This window comes from Erpetoichthys calabaricus, chromosome 10, assembly GCF_900747795.2.
Source record: "Erpetoichthys calabaricus chromosome 10, fErpCal1.3, whole genome shotgun sequence".
NCBI lineage: Eukaryota > Metazoa > Chordata > Cladistia > Polypteriformes > Polypteridae > Erpetoichthys > Erpetoichthys calabaricus.
In genome coordinates, this window is record NC_041403.2 from 14,746,595 (window position 1) to 14,766,920 (window position 20,326).

General features: G+C 44.6%; 1 protein-coding gene across 2 annotated transcripts in view; it reads right to left on the bottom strand.

Annotated features, from left to right (window-relative positions):
• Positions 1 to 19,893, bottom strand: part of kank4 (KN motif and ankyrin repeat domains 4) — a 138,939-nt gene extending 119,046 nt beyond the window's left edge. The window contains exons 1-2 of one of the 2 annotated variants that reach the window (XM_028810921.2): positions 19,875 to 19,893; positions 19,643 to 19,785 (exon numbers count right to left, since the gene is read on the bottom strand). The gene's annotated coding sequence lies outside the window, so the exon portion shown is untranslated. Of the gene's footprint in view, positions 1 to 19,642; positions 19,804 to 19,874 lie in introns of those variants that run through there. The other variant, XM_028810922.2, reaches the window with a different exon arrangement.
• Between the last annotated feature and the right edge of the window lie 433 nt (positions 19,894 to 20,326).

Below are 20,326 nucleotides of genomic sequence, written 5' to 3' on the forward strand. Positions count from 1 at the left end.
TTCTGGTCATACAGCAGGTTTTTCACCATGGGGTCAAACTGACCCCATGGTACCAAGAATGTGACTTTTGTCATGGTACCAGAGCAGGGTTAAAGCTGCCATCTTTGCCACATGTCTTCAGTTCTGTTTTGGACTTTGAACCAGACACAACTCCTCAGAATTTAACCCTTTTGCAGTCAGGGCATAATACACGGGTGGCTGCCCCAAACTTTCTTTACGTCTCCTGTCCATTCTTGTGACAACATAAGCAAGGTAACATCAGCTACAGGTCTGAACTGAAACAAGCATTACCAGACTAAGTTACGAAAATGGACTAAAATGAGTGAAAAGTGCAGTAGAGCAAAAAGTAAGCAACCATTAAAATAATTATAGCACAAGGCCAATGAGCCTTACCTTAACTACAAAAGAAGCCAAGCATCAAAAACCATAAGCAATTAGACAAATATTCAAAAACAGGAAAGTCTTCAAAAGGTTTCTTAAACACAGTGAGGGAGTCGGCTAGGACACAAGGACAATGAACGCTGACGCATCCATCCATCCTTCAAATCCACTAATCCACAGCAGGCTTGTGGGAAAGCTTGAGCCAATCCCAGCAAGCATCAGGCACAAGGCTGGCACAAATCCATAGATAGGGCACTGGGAAACTGTGGGATGAACACTCACAAACACACACCAGGGCCACCTAACACTGCACATGCTTGGACTGTGGGACGAAACCCACACTGACCCGAGGAGAACATGCAAACTGCACACAGGGACCATCTGTCCATTCATCCATTGTAAGCCGCTTATCTGGTTTAGCATTGCAGGGTGTTGCTGTCTGTCACAACAGTAGAGGAAGCAGGAGGGTAACTAAGACTGGAATCGGGGGGCACACTCCTTATTAACACCAGCACCTACACATGCATGACGTTGGGATGCAGGAGTCCACTGAGTAAAAGCCACACAAACACTGCCAACGGGATTCAAAAGCATGAAATTTCAATTAGGGCATCACAGTCCATGGGTAGTTTATACTGGTAGGCAAAGGTTCAGAAAATGGGAAAGGATTTGAATATTTTGATGGAAGTGTACAGTTAAATTAGGACTGGATTAAAGCTAACATACTGCATAAGCACAACCCACCAATAGTGCCCCTCCATTGTGTAACTGACAAGACATTAATACTCATTAAGTGCTAAAAGAAATAGTAAAATGAAGATCTCAAAGTTGTGTTAAGCTGATGTCACATTACATGACTTTTTGTCGCGGGGCACGTCAGCCTTGCAGCACCAAGTCATATTACACGACTGATAACTCACTAAGCGTGTGTGCTTTACTGTCCACGTTTAAGACTTTGTAGCACAGTAGTGCTCATCCACATTCCTTTTTCTAACACCCAACTGAGTGCTGCACCAACTGCAGCCCTTTTCTTTTTTTCCAATTCTGTTTACCGTATATACTCGCGTATAAGTCGGGTGTTGAAACCCAAAAAATTCATCATTTAAATCAGACCCTGACTTATACGCCCCTTCAAAAATATGACACTTAAGATTTATTTATTTTTTGCTTCCTCCGATCTCGTATCAGTTTCTCAGACACATTAAATTTTGTTGCAGCAACGCAGTTACCAATTTCTTTCGCCACTTTAACAACTTTTAATTTAAAATCTGCTTCATAATTTCTTCTGATCGAACGCTCCATTGTAGATAAGCGATTCTCTTACGATAAAGGTGTACGAGGGTGTGAGATACAAAAAGCACAAATCAGTGCAAACGTGTCTTCGGAATAGTTTGGGTATCACCGTGTGGTCACGTAGGCACAATACATAGAAATAAAAAGGCCGTGTGCTCCATGGTTACTCTCTCAGGTGGGCGTTAGCATATCATAATCTCTTGGACCAATAGCGTGAGTTTTCCGCATTCGACTTATACGACCGACATTATAAAATACCGGAAATTATACGGTAAAATCAAGTCCCGACGTATCTGTGGGAGAACTTAAACGCGTTGTAAGGGATTGCCGGCCATATATTCCGGCCAACACCTCCAGGCCACCAGGTGGAGCTCTCCCAACAGCATGGAGGTTCCCCGAATTCCAGCAGGGCCTTATGGACCTTGTAGTTTGTATGCACAGTCCTGCTGGATACCTTTGGGGGCCACCGGGAGCCACTGTCTCAGACTGCTATGTGCCCTATAACGTGGAAGTACGTCCTGGCCACATGACCAGAAGGAACGACGTGCTTCCGGGTTGAAGAAAGGAGCTTTTTATCCGACCCGGAAGTGTTCACGGTCACATGGACAGAAGAGAGAAACACTTCCAGGTCATGGACTATATAAAGGACTCTGGGAGACCAGAACAATGAGCTGAGCTGGTTGGAAGGGTGGCAATGCATCTGGGAGAGGAGGATTTGTGATTATTGATTTATTATTGTGTATTTATGAGTATAGTGGAGTGTAGAGTGCACATAATTATTATAAAATAAAGTCATATTGGACTTTTACCTGCTGTCTGGCCTCTCGAACAAGGGTTCAAGGGAGCGATAGTGCCCTCTATCTGTTACAGCGTATATATACGGTAATTATGTAAAACTCAAGTCATCACAACCATGAGCCTCTGGTCTGTTTGCAAGCTTCAAAACACATAGACGTCTTCTTTATTCCTCATCGCTACAATCTACGCATTGACCTTGTGGATGAGCTTTCATTGGTTGTCCACTCACCTGCAATCACAGAGCCCACTCCTCCGACTAAAAATGAAAATCAATCCTGTTTGATTTTATCGTAGCCAGTCGCAGGCGAGTCGGCCTCAGTCATTGGGTATGTCACATTAAACGACTAACCGGCTAAGACTATGTAAATGTAGGCTACAAATGAAAATCACTGAGAAAGACGTCTAATGTGGCCTGGGCTTGACACAATCGGCTGATGACTTTAATGCTAGCCAGACACAGAGGGCCGTGTTTACACTCGATAAGAAGCAAAACTCTTACGCCCTGAACACGGAAACAAATGTGATATCCGACAACACCTTTGAATGAAATGTGTAAACTTTAGTCACTCATCATGCCAAGGAAAATGTTATTTTAACAATGCAGACTAACATTTACTTCATACGGCAGATAAGGACAATTACAATATAAAAAAAGAAAGCGTGGCAGTGAAAGTGTTAAGGGGATGATAGCTGGGGGTTGTGGTGCCCCCCCATTCCCTTGATGACCAAAGCACATGCTCATTTTGCTTAATCTGAATCCCAAAACATCATCTTGTCCTTATAACTTTACCAGGCCAACGTTCGTCAAGTAGGGGGGCCTGCTGGCGTATTCAGTTAGTAATTACGAGCTCTGCAGGCTGGGATTTCAATTTCATTTTCATTAGAGCAGCAGCAGCTGCTCGTGTTTGCCATTGCCAACTTGTAATCAGTGGTTATTTCTGTCTTCTGGATGAAGTTCTTTCTTAATGAGGCTTCTTGTTTCTATTATAACCAAAGAGAGGAGAAAAGAACTACACAGAAAAGACAAAAAAGGACCAAAAGTACGGAGCCCTGGAGAGGACATGGGTACAAAAAAAAAATCATGGGAACAATTTACAATTCACACACACGTATTAATTAATAGGCTCTCTTGGTTTAGTTCAGGGGTGGGCAGATTCAGTCCTAGAGGGCCACAGATTTTTGCTTCAACCTAATTGCTTAATAAGAAGCACTTGTTGCTCAAGTAACACTTCTGCTTCACTTTAGTTGTCTCACTCGTTAAGATTTTGAACCCTTACTGCTTATTTTAGTCTTATACAGCTGTATTCTCAGTTTTTAATTGCTCCTTATTAACAATAAGATGCAAATGACAAAAGAGAGCAGCATTTCTCCATTTAGCTTGTCTCCATTTACTCCTGTGTGTATTTATCATGCACTATTGGGTTTAATTAAATACTTGGAAGGAAAGTGAAAAGAAAAAAGTGAAGGACTAATAATAACTCGTCTCTTTTAGACTTCAGATCATTTGGAGGATATCCTTAGAAAGGAAACAAAATCTAGGATATGAGAACGACTTGACATGGCAGAGTTAAAGTACTAACAAGCCATGAAATTAAATAATTGACAAGGATTGGTTTTTAATTAAGCTACTGGGTTGGAACACAAACCTGCAACCACTGCGGCCCTCCAGGACTGAATCTGCCCACTCGTGGTTTAGTTAATTCATGCGCATGTTTAAATCAAAACACTCCGCCTGTTTACGCACCTTTTAACCAAAACGTTCTGTTGCTTTCGTTAATTTGAGTGCAGATTTCAATTACTGCGGTGGGTTGGCACCCTGCCTGGGATTGGCTCCAGCAGACCCCCGTGACCCTGTGTTCGGATTCAGCGGGTTGGAAAATGGATGGATGGATATCAATTAAAACGTTCCCTCAGTTTAGTTAATGCGTGCATCTGCATCCTGCATGGCCCTGCTGCGCAAAAATTAAGTAAATTGAGGAAACGTTTCGATTCAAATGTGCATGCGAATTCAAATTCATTTATATGATTTCCTTTGTTTTGTTGTTTTTCCCCCGTTCTCACCGGGGCTCCATACCAAAGCGGTGAAAAATGGTTAGGAGAAAGATGAACTGATGCAGGTGGGAGTCAAAAAGAATCAAAGAGAATAAACAAAACCAAACGAGTCAAAACTACAAGTTCTAAAATGGAAGCGGCAACTAAACATTCTTTCTACAACTAGTCAGATATGCAAGCTTTCGAGGCAACTCGGACGCCCTCTTCAGAAAATGGCACATCTCCTCAGCCTGCAGAAAAGGTGTACAACATGTCCTTACATTTATGATCCAGATTGTAGCACTAGGGTGTTGTACCATGTTAGCCATTATGAATGTAGCGAGATGTCAAGCAAACTGACTAACTAAAAAGATTACAATATGCAAGCATTCGAGGCAACTCAGGCCCCTTCCTCAGACGACATGTAATCTAAGAAAAAGATGTCGCTGGCCATGTGTGCCAGTTTCTTCCACCGGGTCTTCAATTCCATGTAGTAGCGGTACATTTCGGTGTCTTGTATGTCTGTAGTACTAGGGTGTTGTACAGTGTTAGCCATTATGAATGAAGTGAGAAATCAAGCAAAATAACACCTTTGATTGGCTAACTAAAAAAGATTACAACATGCAAGCTTTCGAGGCAACTTGGGCTCCTTCTTCAGAAAATGGCACATCTCCCCGGCCTGTAGAAAAGGTGTAAAATGTGTCCTTACATTTATGATCCAGACTGTAGTACTAGGGTGTTGTACCGTGTTAGCCATTATGCATGTAGTGAGAAATCAAGCAAAATGACACCTTTTATTGGCTAACTAAAAAGTTTACAATATGCAAGCTTTCGAGGCAACTCAGGCCCCTTCTTCAGGCAAAATGGAATACAGAAACTGGAATTCCCTGTGTTTATATAGACACAACTACAACTAGAATAGTTAAGCGCACCATCCTAGAATCTTTCCAATTATCCCAAAGCTTGAATGTCATGTGCTGTCTGCCACGAGCACAATGACGGAGTGCTTTACATCAGTATCTGGCAACATGTCAGAGCATCCTTTGAGCAACAAAATGACGACGACCATAAGAAAAAAAAAAGGACAGTAAGATATCAGTAAACCAAAAGACATTGCAATGACATCCAATAAACAATCTTCTTCTTCTTCTTCTTCTTCTTGAGGAAACCAAGCACAGGGGATGCACAAACCAGTGTGTTTCTTCATGCCGGTCCCAAGCCCAGATAAATTTGGAGGATTACGTCAGGAAGGGCATCCGGTGTAAAATTTTGCCAGATCAATATGCGGACAACATCCAATAAACAATAAAAATAAAAACAATACTAATAATTGAACACGTGAATGTTACTTCATAATGGTCAGAAACCATTCATGAGAGTTCCTCTGTTCCTTCTCTCCGCGTGTTAATTAAAAGCATGGCTCCCAATGTCTGCTCCGTGTGCCACATGGGCTCTGCTAGATTTAACCTACGTCCACACTACATACATTTTAATTTAAGTACAGCATTTTTAAACAAAAATGATCTCCGCCCACATTAGCTTTATCACATCGTTTACGAACAGTAACTCCGCCCACACGAAAACAATTCAGTGCTTTAAAGCAAAGTAGGTGTGGGGCAACTGTCAATCATTTTCAACTTCAGCAAATTACACACTAGATAGTTGCTGTCGCGAATCTTCTGGTCTGCAGCAGTACCCCATGTGACGTAGCTGTTCGCCCACACTAGGCAAGCGAGCATTGGTGGAAGCCATAAACAGAAGTGTCCTCCACGCATGTGCACACGGAAAACAGCAATGGCAAATACAAAAAACAAAACAAAAAGAAAAACAGATTGCTTTGTTTGGACTGAAGTGGAATTGTTACTGAGAGTAACGCACGACTAGAAGACGAGGAAAGCAGCTTAGAAGATGTAATGAGCAGGAGCCAATTAGGGAAGGGCCACATCATAAGCACGACAATTGGAGTCTGTGCTTTCAAAACTCTACGATATCAACCATCCACTCTGCAATGTTGAACTGGCTTTTCCTTCGATTTGTGGCTCTAGAGACAGATTTTCAAAAGTTTCTGTTTCTCGGGTGTTAAAAAAAGTCAGGGAAGTGTGGACAAAAGGCAAAAACAGAGACAAATGTCTGCGTTTTTTAAATAAAAACACAGGAGTGTGGGCGTAGCCAGGCCCCTAAATGGGAGGGTCTTATTATTTTAATTAAATTATTTGCAAAACTGGTCACTTTTTTTTTCTTCTTTATCACACATTTAAAGATACAGAAATACTCAATAGTTTTGCATTTATCTTTATTTGTCTAAAAGTGTATTCTAATATATGAATGATCCAATGTGAGGCACCACATTTTGTGCCTTTTGAATATGTGGCTTACATTTTCTCCATTAATCGTGCTCTGAGTAGTTCTGAGTCATGAAAATGTGTAGAACGCCACATTAGCCACTGTGCAAAGTGAGTTTAATAATTTATATTAATATTCTGTAGCAAGAGTCGGGAGAAAGTCAAGGAGACCCTGGAGAGGTGGGGATGTGCTCTAGAGAGGAGTGAAGGTCAGTAGGACCACCAAGACAGAATAAGACTAAGGGGGATGTGCAGAGCTGCAGTAACTACAGGGGGATGAAACTGATGAGCCACAGCATGAAGTTATGGGAAAGAGTAGTGGAAGCTCAGTTAAGAAGGGAGGTGATGATTAGTGAGCAGCAGTATGGTGTCATGCCTGGAGAGACCACCACAGATGCGATGTTTGCTCTGAGGGTGTTGATGGAGAAGTATAGAGAAGGCCAGAAGGAGTTGCATTGTGTCTTTGTGGACCTGGAGAAAGCATATGACAGGGTGACTGAGAGGAGTTGTGGTGTTGTGTGAGGAAGTCGGGAGTGGCAGAGACGTATGTAAGAGTTGTACAGGATATGTACGAGGGAAGTGTGACAGTGGTAAGGTCTGCGGTAGGAGTGACGGAGGTGGGATTACATCAGGGATCGGCTCTGAGCCCTTTCTTATCTGCAATGGTGATGGACAGGTTGACAGACAAGATAAGACAGGAGTCCCCGTGGACTATGTTTGCTGATGACATTGTGATCTGTAGTGATAGTAGGGAGCAGGTTGAGGAGACCCTGGAGAGGTGGAGATATGCTCTAGAGAGGAGAGGAATGAAGGTCAGTAGGAACAAGACAGAATACATGTGTGTGAATGAGAGGGAGGTCAGTGGAATGGTGAGGATGAGGGAGTAGAGTTGGCGAAGGTGGATGAGTTTAAATACTTGGGATCAACAGTACAGAGTAATGGGGACTGTGGAAGAGAAGTGAAAAAGAGAGTGCAGGCAGAGTGGAATGGGTGGAGAAGAGTGTCAGGAGTGATTTGTGACAGACGGATATCAGCAAGAGTGAAAGGGAAGGTCTACAGGACAGTAGTGAGACCAGCTATGTTATATGGGTTGGAGACGGTGACACTGACCAGAAAGCAGGAGAAAGAGAAGGAGGTGGCAGAGTTAAAAATGTTAAGATTGGCATTGGTTGTGATGAGGATGGACAGGATTAGAAATGAGGACACTAGAGGGTCAGCTCAGATGGGACGGTTGGGAGACTAAGTCAGAGAGGCGAGATTGTGTTGGTTTGGACATGTGCAGAGGAGAGATGCTGGGTATATTGGGAGAAGGATGCTAAGGATAGAGCTGCCAGGTAAGAAGAGAAGAGGAAGGCCTAAGAGAAGGTTTATGGATGTGGTGAGAGAGGACATGCAGGTCATGGGTGACAAAACAAGATGGAGAGGACAGGAAGATATGGAATAAGATGATCTGCTGTGGTGACTGCTAAAGGGAGCAGCCGAAATAAGAAGTAGAAGAAGAAGATTACTAATCTTCTTCTATAAAAACAGTGCAGAGCAGGATGTAAAATCCAGTTAATAAAGGCAGTAAATAATAAGCTAAAACCAACGATAAAATCACAGTCAGAATGTACTCTTCTTCCTCAGTCCCAGTGCTCTCCTCTTGATCCAGACCCCCCTGCTCACCCATGGCTCTGGCTTACGCCCCAGTTGTAATGGCCGACCCCTTACCCAGCCGGCAGCTACACCTTCAAGACCTGTGGCCTGGATAATTTACTGAGTTTGAATCTAACTGTCAAGCCGTACCTCTAACAAATTAAACTTTTCCCCACAATCGACGGTGTAAATATAAGCACAACAGAAAAGCACATATGTAAAATTAAACTGATTGATTGTATTAATTGAAATAAATATGCAAAATAAATAAATAGAAAAAATATATATAAATATCCCTCCACCACCATATATAAATACAACAAACCCTCCCTTGCCCCTGTAACATATAACAAACAACGAATAACAACAATGAATGATATACGGAATGTCTGATCATGAATTAGAGTCAGGTTATAAAACAGTCCTGAAGACGGATGACTGAACTAGAGATAAATGAGTATGAGAATGAAAAACAAACTATTGTAAAAGCGCAATGTGAAAAAACAGCAGGCAAGTTGATCCATCTCCTCTCTTCCTCTTCTTTCCTTCCTTTTTCTTCTTTCTCGGCTATTCCCTCCTGATTGCTTAAATAGTCCTGTGACGGATGTAATTGATTAATAGTGAACAGGTGTTTTCCAGGTTTGGGGTTGCGGTCTCCTTCCATCATCCATCCCCCTTTACGGGGACGGCATTCACTGACACACATAAACAGCAAACGGGACAATGGAAACAAGACGCACTCAGTACTAACATTTGACAACACTATAAACTATGTAGCCCCGCTACACAGTCACCTTCCATCAGTGTCCACTGGGGGACACACTGAGTTTTGCTCACTCATCCAGTCACCTCCATCGATACCCACAGGACCCCTGGAGCCTACAACCTCTCTTGCTCTGACCACTCAACAACGGAGATCTTTCCCAAAAGTGATGTTCCTCTCTGTCCACCATGAACCCCCCCCACCAAACCACTCGTCATCTTCTACTTGCTCTTGCTTATCAGCCCAGTTCTGTTCTTTCTTCTTCGTTCTCTGTAATTTGTTTCTTCTTCTTCTGATTTTCTTTCTTTTCCCCATCAACTCTTTCTGACCTGCTCAGATCTTTTTATACCCTTATGAGCGTAGCTGCTTTATTAACAAACCACACCCAAGCGCTTTGACACTCATTGCATGCCCCACCTACCTAGAATGGGGTCTCGCTCTAAATTGCCATTCCCAAGATTTCTTCCTTTTCTTTTTCCTACAAAGTTTTTTTTGGGAGTTTATTCTTGTCCTTTTAGAGGGTCAAGGATGGCGGACAGGTGGGCTGCCAAAAAACAGGGCCTGTTAAAGCCCATTCTGGCAATCCTTGTGTGATTTTGGGGCTATACAAGTGATACATTGTTGTTGTCATCATTGTAATGAGGGATGACTGTGCTAATCACCTTCACGCATGTGGACGAGCAATCCGCCAATTCCCCCATCATGCACTCCGCAGCTCCACGGTTTTCCTCCCACACACACCTACACTCATGAAGTCCGAGTTGTACTATTCTTTAAAATAAGCTGCACCTGCTCTGGTCTGCTGATCATGCACCCTGGACACATTGCACCACAATCTGAAACCAAACTATCCTAAGTACAATTTAAAGCACAGTCGCCAAGATGCAATCTGAAGGTCAATTTCTCTGGAGAAAGTTTGAAACTTTGCATTCCTTAAATGCCATATGAAGTCCCATCACCATAAATATGAGCTGTAAATACCATAGGGGTTGGACGGGCATCCTGACCAGAAAAGGGGATGGTTCCTTGCCCGGATGGGAGGCTCAGAGCAGGCAAAACGGGCATCCCGACCAGGAGAGAGGAAGGAGCCAGACCCAGAAGTGATGGCTGGAGTGGAAAATGTCGCTGGGGATAAGTTATTCCCCCAGAACACAAGATGATAGCACCCATTTGGGAACCAGCAGGAAATGCTGGGAGAAGTATGCCTGACAACACGGTCCTGCTGGGGACCATAGGTGCTGCTATTGAGAGATGCGCTCCCTAATAAATGGGACTTCTGTATGACCTGGAAGTACTTCCATTGGGCAGTAGCCCCGGCACCAGAAGTACTCCTGGGTCCTTAATAAAAGGGACTGCACTCCCTTATGCAGGTGAGTTGGGGCTGGGAGGACATGGAGAAACACTCGACCGAAGGAGGGCAATGAGGTGGTGAGAGGAGTTGTGATTTTTAGAGAGAGAGAGAGAGAGAGAGAGAGAGAGAGAGATTACTTGTGCTTTTGCTACTTTGTGGAGGAATTTGGTTAATAAATCATCCTTTACTTGAACTCAGGACACAGTGTATAATCGTGTTTGGGGCTCACTAAACCCCCCCGAGTTCTATCACAAAGCCAAAAACAAGATGTGATCTGAAGGTCAGTTCCCACAGAGAGGGTCCGAAACCCAGTTCCCCCTGATGTCATCTAAAACATTGGTCCCCCCAAAATGGAGATCTTGAGCATGATCAGTGGAGATGTCAGCTGAAACATAACTCCTCTTAATGCCATGTACAGCAAGGGTGGACAAAAAGAATACAGAGTGTCACACGTGCACATGCGAGGCAGCTAAAAGGCTCAAAAGTTGGTAATTCCTCGCCAAACCAGGGGATTGCAGAGTGCACTAAACCTTGCTCTTTTCCATTAGCAGACCGAGCATGGGAAATTCCACTTGGGTCTGATGACAGCACTTCCGGTTCCGGCCCTGACACTTGAAGCAACCTCACCCCCCGGGTCATCACTTCCGGTTTCAAGCATCAAGACATCACCTCCGGTTCTGGCTTCAAGGACATCACTGCCAGTAACAGGACCAAGGATGTCACTTCCGGCCTGCGCCCTGCATCACCCCCGTCCTAAAGATATCATGTCCTAGTGAGCTGAATGACTTCCAGCCTGTCGCTCTGACGTCACATGTGATGAAGACCATGGAGCGGCTGCTACTTCACCACCTAAGGCCACAGGTCCGCCACGCCCTCGACCCTCTGCAGTTCACATACCAGTAGAAGGTGGGAGCGGAGGATGCCATCATCTACTTGCTACACCGATCCCTCACCCACTTGGACAGAGGCAGTGGTGTTGTAAGAATTATGTTACTAGACTTCTCTAGCGCCTTTAACACCATCCAACCTATGCTCCTTAGGGACAAGCTGACAGAGATGGGACCATACCTGGTGGCATGGATCATGGACTATCTTACAGACAGACCTCAGTATGTGCGTCTCGGGAACTGCAGGTCTGACATTGTGGTCAGCAGCACAGGAGCGCCGCAGGGGACTGTACTTTCTCCAGTCCTGTTCAGCCTATATACATCAGACTTCCAATACAACTCGGAGTCCTGCCACATGCAAAAGTTTGCTGACAACACTACTATCGTGGGCTGCATTAGGAGTGGGCAGGAGGAGGAATATAGGAACTTAATCAAGGACTTTGTTACACCTACACCTGAACACCAGCAAAACCAAGGAGCTGGTGGTGGATTTTAGGAGGCCCAGACCCCTCATGGACCCCGTGATCATCAGAGGTGGCTGTGTGCAGAGGGTGCAGACCTATAAATACCTGGGAGTGCAGCTGGATGATAAATTGGACTGGACTGCCAATACTGATGCTCTGTGTAAGAAAGGACAGAGCCGACTATACTTCCTTAGAAGATTGGCGTCCTTCAACATCTGCAATAAGATGCTGCAGATGTTCTATCAGATGGTTGTGGCGATCGCCCTCTTCTACGCAGTGGTGTGCTGGGGAAGCAGCATAAAGAAGAGGGACGCCTCACTCCTGGACAAACTGGTGAGGAAGGCAGGCTCTATTGTAGGCACAGAGCTGGACAGTTTGACATCTGTGGCAGAGCGACGGGCGCTGAGCAGACTCCTGTCAATCATGGAGAATCCACTGCATCCACTAAACAGTACCATCTCCAGACAGAGGAGCAGCTCCACTGACAGACTGAGGAGATCGTTTCTCCCCCACACTATGCGACTCTTCAATTCCACCTGGGGGGGGTAAACGTTAAAATTATACAAAAGTTATTGTCTGTCTGTATACCTGCATTGTTATCACTCTTTAATTTAATATTGTTTTTTATCAGTATGCTGCTGCTGGAGTATGTGAATTTCCCCTTGGGATTAATAAAGTATCTATCTTTTCCGGTTATGGCCACATCACTTCTGCCCCCAGGGACGTCGCTTCTGGTTCTGGCCACGTCACTTCTGCCCCCAGTCCCCGAGGACGTCACTTCTGGTTCCGGTCACATCACTTCTGGTTTCAAGCATCAAAACATCACCTCCGGTCCCAGTCCTGAGGACGTCACTTCCGGTTCCTATCTGATGACATCATTTCTCATCTACCTTACATATAAGCACCATGTTTTCCTATTCTTGTTGTTCTTTGTTATGGACTGATCTAAATCAATTTGAACCACATCTTTGCTACATTTTTGGCAGCCAATTGTATATGGGAAGCTAGTATATGGGCGGCTGCCCCAAACCTCTTTCCGTGTTGTGTGGATCATTTACAAGAGGTGGTCTGTATATCAGAGCAAGGTGATGTATAAATCACTCAGCTATGTTAGCCCATCGTGTACTTATTTATGTTCTTATCTATTAATGACAACCAGGCTGCTGGCCAGTGCCACGCTATATGGGGGTAGGGGGGGACCACTAAACCCATAACCACTACCACCACCGCACAATCAGTCTGACCGTCTTTTGAAGGTTAGCTGTTATTTCTGTTCCACTTCTTTTAGATCGGCTGCCTCTCATTTATAGCAGTTACTCCCCGCTTGTGATACTTCTTGACATTCCTAGCTTTTCTCCTGTCCACCCAGCCTCTATCTTTTAATTTCACTTCGATGCCAGCCTGCTGATCCCATCCCTATGTGTCTGGTGACATGTGCCACCTCTGCTGCATCGATGCTGTCAGCCTGCTTGCTACTGCATTATCTTCAAGGCCGAAGAGTTTTTATGGATCACTGGCTAAGATCCAGGAATGTGAAATGCAAGTACAGCAACATTGGATTTTTCATATAAATACATGCAGTAAACTGGAATGTGGAATTTACGCTAAGAAGTGCCTTATTGGCAAGTAAGTGGTCTGCCATATCTTTGACTTTGGTTGTCAGTCCAAAACACTGACCTAGACCCCAACTAAACCGAATGTCCTCTGAAGCTCACGTGTGGTCTCCACGATGTGATCTGATGCACAGCTCCAAAAGATCACAGGCCTAGTTTTTGTCTGTATGGAATTGACAAATTCTGGCCGGGTCAGGGTGAGGTTTGTCTCCGGGTCCTCCTACATCCCAAAGAGGTGCGTTAGCTGATTTAGTTACTCTGAGTGGCTTGGTGAGATGGAGTCTGTCTGCGTGAGTGCACAGTGGTAGTTTTCTACAGTGTACTAAAATCTGTCAGGATAGGCAGCAGCCCTCTGCATTCCTTGTATGATACAGAAGACCAGTGGTCCAATCCGGTTTGACAAGCAGAACCTCAATTTCCTCACACCTCATCCAAAGCAACGTTACTCACAGATGACATCTTAAACAAAGCCCTTCTGGCTTTGACATGAATCTCATTTGCCCCAGATGTCAACTGAAAATTAACCCCAGATGTGGTCTGAGGCACACGCCCACCACAAAATCACAAATCTGAAGCCCTTAAATGTGAACAGACTTTCAAGGACAAACCCTGCCTGGTAAATGTAAAGCAAAATGCACACAAACTCCCTGTGCTTTGCTTAGCAGGACACAGGCAGATGTGAATCTTTCTACAAGTTCACGGAGGTTCTGCTGAAACTTTATAACACACTGGTGAGCCCTCAGCTGGAGTAATGGATGCAGTTTTGGTCTCCAGGCTAAAAAATGACATAGCGGCACTTGAAAAAGTCCAGAGAAGAGCAACTGGGCTGATTCAGGGACTACAGGGGAAGAGTTATGAGGGAAGATTAAAAGAGCTGAGCCTTTAAAGGAGATGAAGAAGAGACCTGACTGAAGTATTAAAAATTCTGAAGTGAATTAGTCCAGTGGATCGAGACGGTGACTTTAAAATGAGTTCATCAAGAACACGGGGACACAGCTGGAAACTTGTTAAGTGTGAATTTCACACAGAACCACAGACACTTGGAATAAGTAGTGTGGTGGTGAGGAGGACTTTAAGGATCTTCAAAACTCGACTTGATGGGTTTTTTTTAGAAGAATTAGGTGGACAGGACTGGTGAGCCTTGTTGGGTTGAATGACCTGTTCTCGTCCAGACTGTTCGAATGTTCAAATGTGTCCGTCATTAATACTTGTAGGCTCTAATAATTTGCAGTAATTTGCAGCTCCGCTGTGCTTCAACAGTATAAATGCCTGCATGTTGTATGGTGTCTGACAGCAAATGTTCAGGTGGTTTACACAAGAGGATACTTGCTCACTTATGGATGACAAATTATTTTATCTTCTAACAAAAAAAATCATAAGAGTAAGCGCTACTCATATATCATACCATACCTGCAAAATGATGAAGGAACTGGAGCTATAACAGGTCATACCATTCATGAAAATACCATAATGATGTTAAAGATAAGAGCACGACAACTTCAGCTCAAGGCTCAGATGCGGACCTTAATAATCCCTGTTATTATGACAATGGATACATTTTGTATTTTCATATATTGGAAGCCAAGGACTGAAATGGATCCAAGATATCACCGATCAAGGGTACTGTATATGTGATGGCAAAAACTAGCGAGACTGAGGTCACTCAGGGCCGGTAGGAGGCCACATTTCTTCATATCTGTTTGGTGACAGCATACTGTTTCTGTTTGGGACGGTATTTAGGAACAAGTCCAGAGAAGAGCGATGAGGTTGATTCCAGGGCAACAGGGGATGAGTTATGAGGAAAGATTAAAAGAGCTGAGCCTTCACAGTTTAAGTAAATGGAAAGGATTCACACTCAGAACGCATACGCATCATGGCTGCCACGCATTCCCAACGTTCTTTTGACGCGTCCTCTGAGCAGGTCCTCAGAAATTAACGCAACGCGTGCGCGAGTTGCACTCCCAGCAAAAAGTCGGGCGAAACAGTGTGATAAAAGTTGGAATGTGACGTTACTATCCACATGTGACATGTTGGATCCGCTTTGAGGATCCAACGGGATCCATGTGCCTGCTTCGATGTTTGATGAATGGTTGGATGTGGTGAAGCAAAATGGCGACATACAAATGCATTCATGGTGCTTTTATATTCAAGCGTCGCATACTCCCCAAAGTAATGACACGATACATTTTAAAAGTCTCATATACCATCTTCTGTGCCATCTTTTTTGTTTTTTGGCACCTTCACAACAGCAACAGAATGTACAGCACTGTATTTGAGCCACAGAGAAAAAAATCAAGGACATAGCGAAAATGTGTATTTTGTGATTAAAGTGGAAATTTCGGCTTAAATCTCGAAATGTCCACTTTAACCTCATAGTTTACTTAATTGTTAAAGTAGACCATCGTAAAGTGTAGGGAATGCCTGTATAAAGTAAAACATTATCTTAAAACCGACCCTGTTGTTAATCGCTATGAGCTTCTAGGGCTTCCTCCTAAAGTGACAGCAGCGGCAAGCAGCAATAGATCACCACACAGAACACATTAAATGTATGATATTCCAGCTCTCTACACATTTAGAATCCTTAGATTTATACTTGATATCACTTTCATGATGAAATGCATTAGCATATGTATGCTACATTTTACAGATAAATCGTTAATTTCATTTAAATAATGAATACTGTTAATAATTACACACATGGGGGGTGACACGGTGGCGAGTGGTAGCGCTGCTGTCTAGCAGGTAGTCATGTCCCTTGTGTTCCCTGCCTGGAGTTTACATGTTTTCCTGCTGGGTTTCCACAGTGTGCTCTGATTTCCTTCCAAAGATATGCAGATTTGGGGCTTTGGTGACGCTAAAATGACGGCAGTGTGTATATGAGTGCTTGTATTTACCTTGTGATGAGCTGGTGCCCCATCCAGGGACTGTTTCTGCCTCGTGCCCAATGCTAGCTGGAATGGGCACATCCCTGGATTGATGGATTTAATCATTAAATATCCATCCTTTTCACAGATATTGTGGCTAGGTGTCCTCGGAATTTAATGGCTGCTCCAGGCAATTCACAACACAGCGAAGCCGAACCTGTTCTCACTGTGATAATATCTCGCACTGCCACCTGGTGGATTCCTCCAGATTTATATAAAGAACGCACGCATGTATAAACAGTACAACACTTGCGTAGCAGGAGCGTCCGCTGGAGCACACGTTGCGTCGCGTGAAGTATAAACCTGGCCCTAACAGGAGACCTGATTGAAGTGTCTGCGATGAACTGGCACCCTGTCCAGGATTTGTTCCTGCCCTGTGCCCTCTGCTAGCTTCAAAACAACCCTGGTCTGGTTTAAGCGGGTTGGAAAATGACATGATATAACTGAAGTGTTAAAAATTATGAAGGGAATTAGTGCAGGGGATCGAGATGGTGACTTTATCATGAGTTCATCAAGAACACAGTTGGAAACTTGTTTAGGATAAATTTTGCTTCACACAGAGAACTACAAGCACTTGGACTAAGAGACCAAGTAGTGTGGTAGACAGGAGGACTTTAGGAACCTTCAAAACTCGACTTGATGTTATTTTAGAATTAGGTGAACGGGACTGGCATGTTGTGTCAGGGTGAATGGCCTGTTCTCATCCAGATTGTCCTAATGAAGGGCAAAACAGCTATGAAGGAAAATGAATGAGTGACAAGAAGAGACTAATTCAGCCCAAGAATCTCATCCATCCTATTCACCTGGACGGTCTAACATAACATCAATTCTATATCTGAGAGTCCCTAAAGTCCTGCTCTCCACCACACTACCTGGTTACGTATTCCATATGTCTTTGGTTCTTTGTGTCAAAATAAAGTTTAACATTTCTGTGAGGTCTGCCCATAAGGAGCGCCCGACTATGCCCCCATTTTCTCATTCCAACAAAGCCAACACGCAAATGTTCTTGGATGTCACCTCAGATACCGTCCCCAGGCTGAAAATGAATGAATCCAAAATAGCTTGCCAGCAACACCCATCCAAAAGGTGTCAACGACCCTCAGGGAGCAGAAGAACAGGACCAAATCACCTGGAATAAATCTGGTTCAAGGTCTACCCAAGATGAGCACAACACTGAAGCCCACATCTCCTCCAGAATGAAATGACTCTACGTAATGTTGTAGAGGTCCATTCACACTGTCGGTGGGGCTGTGATTTTTTTTTTTTGGTGGGGATTCCAGGAACTCACCCAGCCTTGGCCCGACCCGCACTCACTCACGGACAGGGACATGAATCAAATAAATGAATAAATAATATATTAAATGGAAATCAAATATAAACAACAACAAAAAAAAAATCACCAAACAAGAGAGTCTCACACACTTCTTAAACACGTTGAGGGAGTCAGAACTTCAAATGGAGGTGGGCAGCTCAGTCCACCAGCTAAGAGCTACACATGAAAACAGTCTGGATTAAGATCTGATGGTACACAGAGGTGGCATCATCAGACGTCATTCATCAGCAGATCTAAGTGGTCAAGAAGGAGCCTAGGACAACATAAGTGTCTTCCACATGGTGACACATGCTGGTCACTCCTAAACACAAAGAGTTGAAGTGGTCAAGATGCGACAAGGCCGAAGCCCGGACCTGGAGTTGGGCTGTGAACTCTGTCAAATATGGTCTGGTTTTGTGGAGGTTGTGTAGAGTGAATACTATAAGACCAAGAGATCACTGTGACATGGTCAGTGAAGAACAGTTGGTCATCGTTGGCATGCCGCCGACTTGGCGGGTGTTAGCGATAATCAGCTGAGCTGAACGAAGATGGGGTGCTGGATAGACAGACGACATGAGATAACAAGAAGGTCTTTACCAGGTTGAGCTGGAGATGCCGCTCCCTCCTCCAGTTTGCAATACCAGTAAATGATACAGAGATGTCACTTGACACAGTGTGGTCCTGTGGAGGGACATCATGTACAGCTAAGTATCATCAGCATAGCACTGCTAAGAAAAACAGTGAGATGATAAAGCTAAGTGAGGCTATGTATAGAGAAAAGAGGTGAGGGTCCAGCACCCCTGTGCCAGCTTGGTGCACCTTTGACATCTCTGCTTGCCAGGATACACAGAAGGATATGCCAATGATGTAGGAGTCAAACCACCTGAGGGTAATGCCTGTGATGCCAAGGTTCAGGGAAGGGTGGCAAGGACGATCTGGTGGTTGACCGTATCTGAGGAAGAGGAGAGATCGCTCTAACACGTTGGTAGCTCTAGCCAGCCGTAACATGTTGACAACAGTAAGAAGAGCTGCCTCAGTGGAATGCCCCTCTTGGAACCTGACTGATTAGGATCAAACAGTCTACTCTTAGAGTTGCTGGTAGTCAGTGCCACCTTCTACGCTAGACGTGCATACAATCTGGCAAATTGGACTCAAGAAAAACCCGCCGTGTTGAATGTGACTAAATCTCAGATGGGAATAAATCTAAAGCAAAATTCATGCCAGATGTGAGCAGATGACAAGACATGCTACAGTACATGAATGCTTACAAGTTTGTTGGCTCCTCTTCTTCCCACATGTGAACCAGTCCCTGCTTTCCCATACATGATAACAAAACAAATCTAAATATATCCAGTAAGTTCACAGGTTTGTGGGGTCATTATGGTCACATGAGCAGAGGACTGTGAAATCCTTATTGGCAAACGGTACCTGAGACTATCTCAAGCGTTGCCGTCCTGTGGGCACTAGTGCTCCCTGTGATGGGGTACAAACCATTAACACTTCACCAGCACACTTGACCCCTACAGATGTGAACAAACTGCAAGCTCAGTCCTTCCGTTATCGTATTCCCACCTTGAATCTCCTAATCTGAGAAATGGAAGGAACTGGAGGCCAAGTGCCCACCCCATGCCAGTTGGAAACACTCCTCCGACTCCAGTGGAATTTAGAAAGCTGTACCCAGCCCCCCCTTTTGTAATCTTAGGAGAAGAATGCTGAGCAGTTCTCCTGACACCCCCACATTGACTCCAGGTCATGAATGTGGTGCCCATGTGTGCCCACGGGCTTCACTCAACTCTGTGGAATGGCCTGCTATGGTGGCCACCCCTTTAACCCCGCTGCGCTTCTTACCTTCGACCCCCCTCTCCTCCCGTCTCTCGCTCTGTCTTTTTGATTTTTTGCAGACTTCAGCAGAGGCCCTTCGTAAGCAGTGGAGCTGTGCTGCGGTTCCTGCCAGATAGCATCTGGAAGTGGGATGCAGTTGTTTTCAAGATCTGAGAGAGAGAGTGAGAGTGAGTGAGAGAGTGAGAGAGAGAGAGAGACAGAGAGAGGGGCCGTCCAATTACTTAAAAAAGACACACACCCCCAGTAGGACCACCTCCTCACCACCCCAAACACTCACAGCAGAGCTCTGTGGAACAAGCAGTTCAACTCCAAGTCAACTTCAAAATCCAAAAAGGATCCCACCACCCCCTCTCCCATTGCCCCACCCCCAGCGTAGCCCAGGGGGCCCCACTGGCTCCCCTGCCAAATGCTGCCTACACAACCCCCCCCCCAAACTACCTTTAAGAGGAAATGCAGTGCTTTGCTCTGTCGGAGCACAAACAGGCACAGACGTTCACGTTTTCATTTTGTTGTCCCCGCCTTTCTCTCCATTATGTCTGATTTCTCTGTCAGGTCATCACGACGTGTGACGGTAACAGCTTTCTCAATATTTTACTGCCAGCTTCCAAATTCGCATTGTCTGCTGCCTTGGCTCTTTAGCCTGAGCTGCTCTGTTTGCTTGATGCCCATATTGACAACACCACACAGGAC